Below are 12,245 nucleotides of genomic sequence, written 5' to 3'. Positions count from 1 at the left end.
GAGGTGATTGCTGCTGGAGGCGATGGGGAGCGCCGCGCTGATGGGGCTGTAGCGCTGCTTCCCCTTGCAATTATCCTGCATGTGCTCGGAGGTGGAGGAAACCTTGCTGAGGGAGATCCTGAGACCCACCCGGAGTGACAGAGGCCTGAGTGCCTGCGGATGCAGTTGGGGAAAGTGGTGAAGTACTAAACCGTATATCAGGCAAAAAACGTCCCATAAGAGAAGTGTAAAAGGCCGGCTGGTCTATGAGGTATTGACCAGGCGGGGGTACAGGTCCTCACACTACCCTTGTGACGTGACCCTTGCTTGTGAGTGAGAGACGGAGTCGGTGAGGCATCCCTGGGCGATGCTACACATCCCGGGTGTCGCTACACATCCCGGGTGTCAAACAGTCGAAAGGGAGTGGCCCGGATTGGCGGCTGGACTCGGCCTGGTGGAGGTAAATGCGCTGGGACTGGAGTCGGCCTTTGATTGATGACTGGAGCAGATGCTGTAAACGAGACTCTACCAACAGGAGATGATAGGAAGCACACACTATCGGAAGGCGATATGGCTGCAAGGGCCGACGCAGATAAATTTCAGCCCAAGTCCACTAGGGGTGCCAGAAATATCCAGTCCAATAAATTGGACCGTTACACTCTACCTAAAGGGTCCCCGATGGATTTGAAAAAGGGCCCCGTTGGGGGGGCGGAGGAGGCTCCTACTGGCGGCGAGCCGACGCTGACGGATCTCAAGGCGGCCATCGCTGGAGTCCAGACATCCCTGGGCCAGAAAATGGAGGCCTTGGACAACAAGCTTGATAGGGTCACAATCCAGATGGGGCTGATAAGAGCGGATCTCACAAAAGCAAGTGAGAAAGTCAAATCGCTAAAAGTCAAAACAGCTAGCCTCATCAACAATGTGAACTTGTAGCAGCAAGAGGTGTGTGATCTCAAGGCCTCAAAGGTTCTCACCGATCGCAAGCTCGATGATTATGAAGGTAGGGCACGGCGCAACAGCGTTCGCATACTGGGGGTGCCAGAGAAGCCAGAAGGACAAACTCCGGACCTATTAGTGGAAGGTCTCATTCTTAACCACCTTCAACCTAAAGGTTTAAGTAATTTCTTTACGGTCGAACGTGCCCACAGAGTTCCGGGAGGTAGACCTTGACCAGGGGCTCGTCCCCGTCCTATGATCGCTAGGGTTCTCATCCAGGGGATACTCATCAATAGTCATAATCTATGAATAATCCCCGCCTATGTGCGGGATCCCGTAGCATATACAAAAAATACATATAAATATATATGTGAAAACATATATTTGCAGCCTAAAACATTTCCCAACTGGTAAAATTGCCGCAAAATTACATAAAATTAGCATACACACAGTAGTACTCTCCCAACCCCTAAGGAAGAAAGAGAGAGCTTTAAACATTTGCATACAACAATGCTTTATTGCCATAGGAAAAACCTGTAATTGCAGGCATTTGCCAGTAGGCTGCAGTAGAGTATAAAGGAACAAAGAACACTGACACCTTGCCTTTAAGGCATTAGAGTAGGGGTACCATGCCTTTAAGACCTGAAGGCGACCCCCTGCTCCCATGGGGCACCACAGGTGTGTCGCAGGGATTCCGTGCCCAGACAGAACTGTGCATAGAGGCTTGGAACCTCAGTGAATTAGGGTGTGCCAAAACTCACCTTAGTACCCAAAAATCCCCTACCAGACTAGCAATCAGTGTCTCATTAGTTATGATAAACTCCCAATGCTTAGACAAACCAGAACATGGACTTAGTACACCTCAGGTAACGTGGAACACATGAACACTCTTTCGTTATACAATCATTTCAATCCAGAACAAGGAGTAAAAGAGGACACGTGCATATTTGAAATGTTTATTCACAAATGCAGTGTTCTCAAACTCAGAATCTTAGCTAATACAAGCAAACATATTATAAGAAACAAAGTAATCAGCATAGTCACTAGTCCATAGAACACAAACGGTGAAAGCATGGTATTGTGCTAAAATGAATAGGGTTTAACAAAACCTAATTCTCACCCTCCCTAGCTAGTATATTATATTATATCTAAGAAGGTCTCTTTGGATTTTAGCAGGGCGGGCCCATACCTCAAGATCCTAGTGGTAAGGGATCACATCATCTTCCACCAGCTCTCTGCATGCGAAGCACCATCAAGTGTGTTTGTATGCTCTTGTGCAAAGCAATATAAAACGCGCCAAAAGCCAGAACTTGGCTGCAGCTGCATGTATGTTATGTCTAGGAATGTGCGAAGATCAGTGCTCACAACAACCACTGTGTTGAGATATCCTTGAAGGTTTCTGCACTCACTGTACAGACACAGCTCGTCAAGCAAGGCTGATATCAGTAACAACATATTATTCTCGCATGAATCAAAAACATTCTACTATGCTCAAAGCTAAAGCAACAGCTATGTGTCGTGTGCAAAAGCAGCAGAAAGGTAAAATGGCGTTAATGCGAGCGGGAAACAACCTTTACAACGCAACTTTTACAACGCACTACCATTACAACGAAACATTTACAAAGCAACATCCATTGCATCGCATGCCATTACAACGCAACCATTACAACGCATGACACAATGCATAACTCTACAACGCATGTCATTACAACGCATACCATTACAACACATATCATCACAACACATAGTACCCTTACACTATCCAACACTTACCCTACAGTTGCACCCCCTGGAGTCAGAATAGTAATTTCTACCCCTACACTATCCAACACTTACCCTACTGTTGCACCCCCCGGAGTCAGAATAGTAATTTTTACCCGTACACTATCCAACATTTACCCTACTGTTGCACCCCCTGGAGTTAGAATAGTAATTTTTACCCCTACACTATCCAACATTTACCCTACAGTTGCACCCCCTGGAGTCAGAATAGTAATTTCTACCCCTACACTATCCAACACTTACCCTACTGTTGCACCCCCCGGAGTCAGAATAGTAATTTTTACCCGTACACTATCCAACATTTACCCTACTGTTGCACCCCCTGGAGTTAGAATAGTAATTTTTACCCCTACACTATCCAATACTTACCATAACTGCAATGTAATGGTATGCGTTCTAATGGTATGCGTTGTGAAGGTAGTATGCGTTGTAACAGAATGCGCTGCGAAGGTTGTTTTAAAAAATTCGTTGTAATGGCATGCGTTGTAAAAAATGCGTTGTAAAGGTATGCGTTGTAAAAGTATGCGTTGTAACGTCACACATCCCTGCAAGCTGGAGTATCTGCATGCAGGAATCTCAGCGTCTCTGGTCAGTGTGTTGGCCGGAAAGTCTCGGTCTCCTCTGTCTATCTTAGCGAAATGTGATGTATATATATCCATAGGTCTTCCCAGGGTCCTACCGTGCTGTATTACTGTGTCGGCCTAAGGATGATGTCGGGCATGAACCTTATACATCGATTTTATACAGGAGATAGTAGTCTTGCTTTGCTTCCAAGAATCCTCATGCATAATGTATGAGATTTCGAACTAGGGAAAACCCGCGTTCTGAATGCAGTGTAATATCTAGTAACAGATCAGCCCCTGTAAACCGTGACAAGTGTAATGTAGGGAGAGAATATAGGTGAAGGGAAATGAGTTTACCGCGGACTATATTATGGTACCTATATGGAATATAACACCCACTCCTCTTCTGAATGGACGACATTGTTAAATTCTAACCGTACTACTAAGTGAAATAGATACTTGTACGCAAAAATATAAAGCATTATTTCCTAATTGTGTTAAAACCATTAGTTTTAAAACGTTAAAAAATGTTTAAACAAATCCGATGGTGGTCCTGGGACCTCAACCAGATTGACAAAATTTCCCTCTACGCGGACCATGTTTTGCTTTTCCTGGCTGACCCGAAGACATCTGGCACGCCCTGTCTGGAGCCGCTTCGGACCTTTGAGACTGCCTCGGGTCTGCTCCTAAACCCGGCGAAGTCCACCTTGGTTCCCCTCCACCCCTCGAGGGCCTGCTTTGATTGGCAGTCCTCTATCCCCCTGCGGAGGCAATCATTTAAATATCTGGGATTTGAATAACCTTACTTCCCGAATTGGAGTGGGCTCTTAACCTCACACCCCTGGTCACAAAAGCCAAATCCGACCTTAAGCGTTGGCAGTCCCTCCCGCTTAACCCTCTGGGCAAAGGGGGACTTTTCAAAATGATGATCCTCCCCCGTTTTTAATACATCCTTTAAAATATCACTTTCCATCTCCCGGGTAGCTGGTTCCGTGAGTTTGACGGGGTACTTTCCAAGTTTCTGTGGGGGAATGGGAGACCACGTATGGCCTTGACCCGCTGTCGTATACCTCCCTTTGATGGGGGTATAAGGATGACCAACCTTCACCTCTTTTACCTGGCCACCCGAATCATTGTCATCCAAGGCTAGTTTGCTGGAGGCTGGTCTGACCCGGCCTACCAAACTGAGCTTAGAACTATGGACTTCCCACATATTTTAGCTTACCTGTACAGGGCCCCTATTCCGCGGGGAACATCCTTTACGACGCGGATGTTACCCAGCAGGATTTTAGAATGCAAGTCGTAACCACGACTTGCTCTGGAGGGCGCTAAAGCACAAGGAATAGTAGATGTACTATTCCAACACCTTCCCTACTGTACGTAGGCTGGTGTTGGAATAGTAAATTGAACTATTCCTAAGTCCGCACCCCTACAGCGCAAGTCTTGGTAACGACTTGCGTTGTAAAATCCGCGTTGTAACGGTACGCATGGTAATACCACGCGTCGTAACAACGTACATCCCTATTCCGCTGACCATCCCACCAATCACCTGAGCGGATCTAACAGCCTGGTGCTCTGATTTGCGCCACACGCAATGCGATAGGAAACTCACTCGACACACGCCTTTGTGGCATGGCACATGGCTGTGCGACGTATCGGCTCTCCAAGGGTTCCAACGATGGGATCGGATCGGGATTACACACATTGGGGATGTCTGGGTAGGAGACCACATTCATGCCTTCTCTGACCTGCAACAACGCTATTCCCTTCTCCCTACTCAATTCTACAAATATTTGCAACTTCGCCACACCCTTACTACACATGTCCCACCAGGCACCTCACTCCCTGAATTTAATCAGTTGGATGCTCAGGTCATGATGGCTAATCTGGGTAAAGGGGGAGTGTCGCGAATATATCGCTCACTAGTGAATAACGGCTCTGTCACCTTAGATGCGCTGCGGGCCCACTGGGAGGGATGGGTGCGTCCTCTGGAGGAGGCAGATTGCAAGACGCCCTGATGGCTCCCAAAACCCTGACGTCCTCTTATAAACGACCCCTCATCCAGCTGTACTACCGTCACACTGCATATCTTACCCCCGCACGCCTACACATGGCGGGTCTACGCCGCTCACCGGACTGCACACGTTGCGGCCAGGCTCCGGCTGATTTTTTCCACATGGTTTGGCAATGCCCCGATCTCACCATCTTCAGGGCTAATTCAAGGACCTTGTATTTCGAATTGGCCCCCTACTATCTGTTGATGATGGACATTTATGTATTGTGCACCTATTCGCTGTCTTCCTACGTTTTTGTTCTTATAAATGCTAATAAAATTGATTATAAAAAAAAAAGGTTTAAAGGTATTAAGAAAAATATTAGAAATTGACACTTAAGTTCTAGCTCCAATATGTCCGTAAGTATATACCAAACCACTACAAGCATTTAAAAAGCCAAACATGCACAAAAGGAATGTCAATGTTGGTATAGAGTTCTAATTTTCTGTTTTGTTTTTCAAAAAGCCGAATTTCTTCCCAGCACACGACGGGCCAAATAAGTCAAATGTTTTTGTGTCCTGGTTGGTAGACGCAACATTCTCGTTGCTTGCTTCCCCAGTTTGCTGTCCACCCCGCAGATTATGTCAATTGAGCACCGATGATGTTCCGTAGTGTCTGCAGCCAGTGCTGGGCCAGCCTGTGCCCCATGCAAGGTATGGGTGTCAGAGGTGGAGCCAGTGTCTGTACCTACAGGCGGCTGATACTACCTGTGGTGGCTCTAAGAATGCCAAAATCAACAAGGGAACACTGTAAAACATGGGTTGTTATTGAGTCCAGTAAAGCATCAACGTCTGGTCGCGCACATGATGGGAGTGTCAGATAGAGATCCAAAAAGCATTCTTCTCCGCAAAACAGGCATCGGAGGACAGGTAAGATGCTGTCCATCCAGACTGGTCTAAACGACAAGAAGCACTTAGGGCCATATATATCAAGCCTTTTTTCAGTTTGCAAACAGGCAGATTCTCAGAATCTGCCGTTTGCGAATGAGAAAAAGCCTTTTGGGATGTATCATCCCAAAAAGCCATCACAAAATAGAGAATCACAAAATGTACGATTCTCTATTTTGCGACTGCAATTAAGGAATTGCAAATTGCGATTACTTAAATGCAATTCTGGAAGCACCAGAAATTTTGTATTCAGCCTTAAGGAATTGCAAATTACCACAAACTTCCAGATGGTGGTTATTTGTGGTTTTCTTAAAAAAAAAAAGCACTTTTTTGATTTTTGAAAAGTGCCATATGTCGCACATATATGCTCTTAGGGCATGTATATGTCGCACATACATGCCCCTAGGGCATGTATGTGCGCAAAATGTGCACACATGCATATTTCAGGGGTGCAACAGGGTGTCCTTTTGGCACCCTTGCAACTTTGAAATTGCATTCTCAATTTGCGATTCTCTAATTGGTAATTACAAATTGAGAATGTCTTCCCATTCATTTCTATAGGCCTCCTAGCTCACAGGAATGAATGGGAAGGTATTCCTTATTTGCAAATCTCAATTTGCGATTCGCTAATAAGGAATATGTAGGATGCGCAAAATTTTTAGCAAATCCTACATACATTGCATTTTGCGTTCCTCTAATTGCGATTAGTAAAAAATCGCAATTTGAGAATCGCAAAACTCTTTTTTGATACACATGGCCCCAAATTCCCTTAGGCGAGGTGTGCCTAGAAGTTGTACCATGCGATCACAGTATTTTCGCTCCAGGAGGACTGTTTCCATCTGCTTGGTGACTGGGACATCCATTGCGTAGCAGACACACGACAATCAGGATACCTGTTGTGAGAAGCAGGATCAGCAGCAGCCCTCCAAAAATACTTCCAAATACGGAGTATATAAAGTCTGGTATAACTCCGAGGACTTTCTGAAAGGTGCTTTACAGTCCAGAACCTATGGTCTTAAAACAGGTGACAATACCTGTCATATCAGACATGTTAAAGATACGATTTACCATTTCTACGAAATGAAAAGGGCTGTTTGTATGTATAAGTGCCTGTATCTCTACTGAAGACCTTGCTATTTGGAGAGCAAAAGTCTCTCGAGCAGAGTGAAGGGCACAGACTTCTGTGTAAGCATGGCTTTCATTCTGCTCAAAGTTTTGTATCCAACCAAGGCATACCTTTCCAACACTGTATAATGTCACTACCCCTGGGTGTTGTCTCTGTGCATAACGTGGATCTGGCCTATTGATACTAAATCCTTTAGTTTTACCCAAGAATCGTTCTTGACAATATTGGTGTCTACAGGCCAAACCAAGCATCCCTTCCAATCTATTGTATTGCATGATGTCACCTAATAATAATAATAATAATAATAATAATAATAATAATAATAATAACTTCGGTTATTATGCACAGAAACAACCATAAAAGTACAATTAGTAAATCACAGTTTAAAATATATCAAAACAATCATGATACAATAAAAATAGGCTTATCTTATTGAATTTCATGCATGAACTGATCTTCGTTATCTTAAAACATTTTTTTTAAACGCAGAGACAGATGAAACAGTATTGTCTAGTTTCTGGATAGCTAAAAAAGCAGGGTGACACTGGTTAAATTCCATACACTTCAATTTGGGCAAAATCCATCTTTTCCTTGGAATTGTATAAAATTTGCAAAAAAACAGGATATGCATATCTGATTGATTAAACAGATCCATTGCATGGGCATTTACTAAGTTCCCTTGTCCAATCATTCATATTTGGAAAACTTAAAAGTCTAAATAGAATATTTAACCTAAAACGCGTGAAATAGGAACCTTTCAAAATCACCCATGTGTAGCTTAATATACGGTTAGATGTCACTAGTGGTCATTGTTAGCTGGTGGGCAACCACTGTGTTTTTTGTCATTTCAATATTGGTTCTAAGATCTCCCAGGTACATCATACAAAGATTTTTCAATACTTTCTTAGGGACCTGACACATCAATAAGGGATCATCATAATTATCTTGGTGGCCTATTTGTATCAGGAACATCTTTACATAACATAACCATCCCATCTTATTAACATTATCGAGGCTCATCGCATCCCTCAAAATAGAACGGTTAAAAACGCACTCCTCGGTGGTCCATACCCTATGCCACAGGAGAACCTGTTGTACCTTAATAACGTCTTATATGTACGATTGTCCAAATTCAGCGTGCCAGATATACGTGGAGACACTATCAAGGACTGCTAAAAGATGTCTCATAAAACAGTTTTCTGCCACCTGCAAAGCTTTCACATTTGCATATCCCCATATTTCCGCACCGTATATGGCAGTTGCTACACAGGTCGCCCTATAAACGCATAACAGTTCCCCAATCGTTTTTTTGCCCATTTTTCTGCTAAAATTTGTCAGGGCCATTCTGTATTTACAGAACAGCAGCCTCCTTATCTTTGAACAATCTGGCCTATGGAATATTGCAATAAACAAAATACCTAAATACGGGAAAGTTGGGGTAAAATCCAGTGATTTTGAATTAATGTACATTACTTTTTTCTTTTTATCTGCCCCTAAACCACAGTTCATACAGAAAGTTTTCGTACAGTTATTTCTCAAATCCAAGTTAGTCATTAAATGGGAGAATGATGTAACCATCCTTTGCATGGCCAGGGGCGTCCGGGCCATCAAAACCTCGTAGTCCACGTATAACAGCGCTGGGACAGATCAATTAGATATCATAGGTATGATGGCCCTGCACTCCCGCAGCAATGCCCTTTCCAGGTCATTGATATAGATTGTGAATTAGAATGGGGCAACTATGCATCCTTTCCGCACTCCTCTTGCGTTACTAAAAGGCTTAGTGCACTCTCCATTCTTCCCAAATCTAACTGTGGCCCGTGCCCCCATATAAAGCTCCCTAAGAAAAAGGATTGTGTTTTCCTCAACCCCCAGTTTTTCCAAAATCAGCCAAAGCTTAATATGGGTAAAGCAATCAAAAGCTGACGTGAAGTCAACAAAAGTTAAAAACATGCGACCACCCTTGGCTTTAGTGTATTTTTCTAAAAGAATGTGCAAATTAAGGCCCTGGTCAATAGTGCCGAGGCCCTTCCTAAATCCATATTGAAGATCACTAATTATTGAGTGTTTGTCAGCCCATATTTGTAGTCTATTTAAAATCACGCGACCGAAAATCTTAATGGTTGAGTCTAGTAATGATATAGGGCGATAGCACAAGCAACTTGTTCCATCTCCCTTTTTAAATATGGGTACAATAATAGACTCAAACCATGATGGTAACAATCCTTTCGAACAAGATGCGTTAAACAGTTGCGTGAGAAGTGGACCCCCTAAGGCCATAATATTTTTGTACAGGTCAACCGGCACCCCGTCGGGGCCCGGGCCTTTCCTCCCAAACTAGCTTTTATACCCAGGGTCACTTCATTCAGGGTGATACCAAGTTCTATTCTCTTGTTAATATGTGAGGTCTCCTTGTCCTCTACATTTGCGAATGGTAATTGCTCCGGTACAATTGCAGCACTATATAGATCTGCATAATGCTTTACCCATTCGCTCTCAGAAATGGCTATCTCTACCCTTGCCTAAACTTTGTCGTTTAAAAATGAGGCATTAACAGCTTTCCAGAAAGCTACAGTATCCTTATTTAAAGAAGCCTCACGCAAAGAATCCCATGCTTCCTTTTTTAGAGCATCCTTTCTCTTTTTTAAAGTTTTCTTATAAACTTTTCACAGCTCCCTGACTAAAATCTGATCTTTATCAGGGGCATTTAGGGCATGCTTGAGGTTAGAGTAAGCCTTAGTGCAGGCTGTATCAAACCAGCTCACTATATTTTCTTCGGGGTTTTTCGTTTCTACCCACTGGCTACTTTTAATATGTGAGGCAATTATTATGAAATTTTTAATAATTACGGAGCTGTCTGAATTTTTATCCAGGGAAGCATCGATACTAACATCACATTTTTTAATTAAATTGTGAAGAAAATTCTCTGGAACCACTTAAGTCCATTTTAGAGCGTACCCATTTTGTCTGTTCAGGGCAATATTACCTACGAACTGCCTTAGTTTACTATCTCTATCGTGGTCATAATGGGGATTTAAAATTTCTACACTTAGAGGAAAATGGTCGCTTAGTGCGATATCTAGAGTGTTGAAGTTTTTGACATGTCCTCTATATCTAGCTGATGCCAATATAAAATCGATTGTTGAGAAAACTCCTCTGCCGTTGAATGTGGGTCAAAAAGGGATCTCGGGTTGACCGATTCTATTGGCAAAGCCCATGTCACAAGAAAACATGATTTTATTGAAGAGGTCCCCACATATAGTATGTTCAAAATGCGTTAAACTGGTCTCTTATCCAGCATTATGCCGCAAGTCCCTTGTTCTCCTCTTTTGCATAATGAACAATTAAAATCCCCTCCCCAAATAACAAAGATTTCTTTAGTTTTACCTCCTAACAAACATTTGACATCTGCACTCAATGCTTTCAACATTACTTCCATCGTCTCCGCTGGAGCATTATTATAAAATTAATGATAATCAAACAAAACACTTTATCAATATGTATCCTGAGTGTCTGATAATATCTATTGTTAAGGGGTATCTCTATTTTTCACATTTAAGAAGGTACGATACAGAAGTACACAGCCCCCCTTTAGCTCTGCCATGTACTGAGCCTATTGCAGGTGAAAATACTGTTTTAAAACCACACAAATGGTGTTCCTCTTTAACCCAGGTCTCTTGTAGACTCACTATGGCATACTCATTTATAAGATTAACCCAGGTTTGATTGGACACCTTTGTTTTTAAACCTGCAACATTCCAGAACAATATCGACCACTTGCCCTTCTTAGTTGTGATGTTCACCTGATCAGTACAGCCAAAATTATCATTAACATTATTGATATTTCCAATCAGGATATTCACTACTATACCACTTCCATTCAGTGCGTCAGTCTCTCCAGGGTTAGTTACACCAGGCAGCACCATAGAATCTACTTGTAAGCACTTTACTCGTTCAGGGGTATCTCCATTCAAGGGTGTTACATTTAAAGGATTAGACATCGATTTGACAGTAAGATTCCTTCTTCTCAGTCAGTCCACCCCTTCGAGCGTGTCAAAACGATTAGACATAGGGATATTACATTGATTTTTGTGTACAATCATAGGACCTCCTCGGTGTGCCCGAAAGGATACCAGTTTGTTGGGGCAAAAAAAGAGGGAGGGTAAAAATAACTTAGATCGCGAGTTTGAATACCACCTACTCCTCTTTGGTGGTACCAATCACAAATATGACGGACCACACGTATGTCCCTAAAGTTAACAATGATGAAATCACCAACTAGGTCCTTTGATCTATGGCCCACTCAACCTACTCTTCGAACGTGCAAGATTTCACCATGTATATGAAATTGGAGGGGTCTATTCCGGTTTAGCCAAAAGGTTACCTTGTTTTTTAATTCGGGGAAAGTTTCTATTTTATCACTGTCCAACTCAGGGACCCCGGATAAAACAACTATATATAGTAAAGAATCTGGTGGTAGGTCTATGCATGGGTGAGTGCGCTTTTTTTTTACAATGTTTGATGTTTCCTTGGCTAGACATGTAACTTTTTTTAACCTGTCCCACATCCCCAGATTCCTTTACCAATCCCCTCCCCCAACCCTTGTCGTCTCTCCCCTTCTGGAATCAGTGTTCTGTTTTCTGGAATTATATCAGATTGAGTAGATCCATTTAATGTAAGGGAGGGCATATTAGTTATAATCGGAATAGCGAGTTGGGTAATTGTACTTGTGGATTCTCCTATTCTAATATTTTCCACTACACTTTGGTTGGATATACTCTCTGCAAGTTTTTTCAATATGACAGAGTTAACTGTGGTTGCTGTTCAAATTTTCCCAGTCTTTCGCTTATCCTTTTTGTCCTCTCTAACAAAGGTAATATTAGAGACTTAATCAATTGCTCAAGTTTTTCCATAAATC

The 12,245-nt window shown here is 42.8% G+C and overlaps 1 protein-coding gene across 5 annotated transcripts in view; it reads left to right on the top strand.

Moving 5' to 3' along the window:
- The window catches only part of N4BP2 (NEDD4 binding protein 2), a 1,381,310-nt gene that overhangs the window by 249,488 nt on the left and 1,119,577 nt on the right, over positions 1 to 12,245 (top strand). The gene's annotated exons all lie outside the window — the stretch shown is intronic.

This window comes from Lissotriton vulgaris, chromosome 3_2 (assembly GCF_964263255.1).
Source record: "Lissotriton vulgaris chromosome 3_2, aLisVul1.2, whole genome shotgun sequence".
Classification (NCBI taxonomy): Eukaryota; Metazoa; Chordata; class Amphibia; order Caudata; family Salamandridae; genus Lissotriton; species Lissotriton vulgaris.
Note: the sequence above shows the minus strand (reverse complement) of the source record. Positions and strands in the feature narration are given on the sequence as shown.